Source organism: Fukomys damarensis, unplaced genomic scaffold (genome assembly GCF_012274545.1).
Source record: "Fukomys damarensis isolate Sample0158 unplaced genomic scaffold, DMR_v1.0_HiC HiC_scaffold_13, whole genome shotgun sequence".
NCBI classification, from domain to species: Eukaryota; Metazoa; Chordata; class Mammalia; order Rodentia; family Bathyergidae; genus Fukomys; species Fukomys damarensis.
In genome coordinates, this window is record NW_022900925.1 from 19,080,034 (window position 1) to 19,082,691 (window position 2,658).

The window sequence follows — 2,658 nt, forward strand, 5'->3', positions numbered from 1 at the left end:
TAAAATGGGCTGGGGATGTAGCTCAGTGCAAAAGCCCTAAGTCCAAGCCCCAGTGCACCACTGAAAAGAAAAATGGAATTTTTAAACTCAGCTACTTGTCTAACTTCCTTATGCTGAGAGTAAATGCCACTCCCAGCCCTAGCATCAAGTCTCAACAGAACCAGACTTTCAGCATTTTTCTGGGCCCACTGGTGGGTCAAAGCCTGGCTGAATCTATATATCAGCCTATTTCCTGGGGATTTTTACCCCTCCTATAAGTTGAGATATTTCTTTGCATTTAGAGGTCTGGGGAATTGACCTCCTAATTTGGGTGAACTATAAAAAAACTAAGTTTTTCAATTTTATGGGCTTTTTTTTTTTTTGTACCAGGAATGGAACTCTGGTAATTGCACTTTCGAGGCAGGCAGCATAAGCACTGAGCTGAATCCCGGCCTTTGTACTTTTGGGGTTTCTTGGTTTGTTTTGTTTTTGTTTTTGAGACAGGGTCTCACTACATAGTTGAGACTGACCTAGAACTCACTATGTAGTAGCCCAGGCTGGTCTAGAACTCACAGTGATCCTCCTGCCTCAGCCTCCCGAGTGCTGGGATTACAGGCCCTTGTACTTTTGATAGCAGGTAGGTGAGGGAATGAGTCAAGATAGTCAGGGCCCAGATTCAGGCCTCTGCTCCACCCCAGGTAGCATTAGCTATATTTGTTACAGTGCGTTTACCATTAAATTAGGACTTCCTGCTTCCTTGCACCTTCATCTCGGGAAGGAGCTGCTGCAGGCGGTGATTCGGCTGTCCAGAGTGCCTGCAGGTGGGCTCTGTCTCACTTTATCTTCCCCTCTGAGTGTCTGGATGACTGTTCCAGCTGTGCATCTAGGTGGGAAAAAGAACAGCAGCAGTCCCCAGGTCGAGGAAGTCCAGAAATCCTCAGTGCATTCTGCTTGTTTAGCACTGACCAAAACAACATCCTGTAGCAACTCCAGCTGCAAGTGGGTCAGAAAGCATGGCTTGAACGTGAGAGGGAAGCGGGGGAAGAGGCCTTGGAAGCGCGTCAGGTCAGCCCACCTGCAGCGCCTGGCCCGACTCAGGCAGAGACACAGAGCTCTGGGAGCAGACAGCAAACTCAACCCTCTACGTTGGGGTGGAGGTGACAGAGAAGGCTTCTTCAGTGACACTCCGGGCTCGGAGCTCCCCAGCACACACGGGTGGCAGGGGTGGCCTTCTCAGCAGAGCCAGTCACAAGGCTTGGCAGAAAGGAAGAAGCCCAATGCTACGTTTGCTTTCTATCAGCTACTTTATGACAGCTGAACGCCAGAAGTGAGTCTCAGGCATCCGCAGACCTACATAGTTAGAAACAGTGGGGATGGCTTTGACCTGGCAGGTCTGTTCTCAAGACACAGGTGCTAGCCATAGCCATAATATAGGCTGTATGATCTAAGGACCTCCAAATAATATAAGGGAAATATTACAACTCCCAGCTGTCTGACACCTCCAGTTCATGTTGTCTAAAATTGAAGAATGAATTCTAGGAAAAACGGAACGTCAACTGTAGGAAGAATTTATTGAGAGAAAGATAGCTTCTGTCTAAGAGAGACAGGGCAGGGATTTAGGTCAGTGGTGCCACTCCTGCCTTGCAAATGCAAGGTCCTGAGTTTGATCCCTGGTACCGCAAAAAAAGAGACGGGGTGGGGGGAGAAAAGGCAACCCAGAGAATGGGATAAAATATTTGCAAATCATGTACTTTTCAAGAGACTTGAATCTAAGAGAAAAGAAGGAGGCCTAGATAGAGGGTTGAGGAGGCCTAGATAAATGGTTGACAGCCAGCCCTGCTTCTCATTGGTGTTTTATTGAGCAAAGCCATGAGGTGAAGGAGGTTCAAAGTAGGGCAAAACTATAGTCACTTAGATAATTTTTTTTTTTTTTGTACCGGTGATTTAACTCAGGAGCTTGTGCTTGCAAGGCGGGCAGCGGAACTACTGAGCTAAATCCCCAGCTAGGTCATATTGATCTGATAGGATATCACAAGGTAGGTATGAGGTGGAACAAAACTATGGTCAACCAATGAGATTACAACACGTATAGTCCCTTAGGGTAATATTGATTAAATGGGGATCAAATGGGGAAGCAAATCACGTAGCAAGCATAAATGGAATGCACAAAGATTTCTGGGAAGGGCTGGGTCAGAGCCCTTTCCTGGAAGAGATGCGTTAAGGTCCTGGTCCCCCACCCGGGTAATTGATGCCTATCTACAACATCTTGACCACAGTATCATAGCCAATGAGTTTTATCGAAGGCATGATTATTGCTACTTAGAATATCAGTCATTGCTGTTCATCCCTGGGTGAAGTGTGTGGTGATAGTCTTCCTCTTTTTCTGGAAGCCTGGCCTTCAGAGCATGTTCCCCCCGCCACAGTGGTCCTCTGTATGGACTTCTGTGAGGGGCCAGCCCTGCCTGACTGCCTATAATATTTCTAATTAGGGCCCAGAATGTAGCTCATGGCTCAGCATCTCACTGGCAAGTGAGAGTCCCTGAGTTTGATTCCTGGTACCAAAAAATAAAATAAAAACTAACAAAACAGCCAGGCGTGATGGCGCACGCCTGTAATCCCAGCACTCAGGAGGCTGAGGCAGAAGGATCACTGTGAGTTCGAGACCAGCCTGGGCTACAC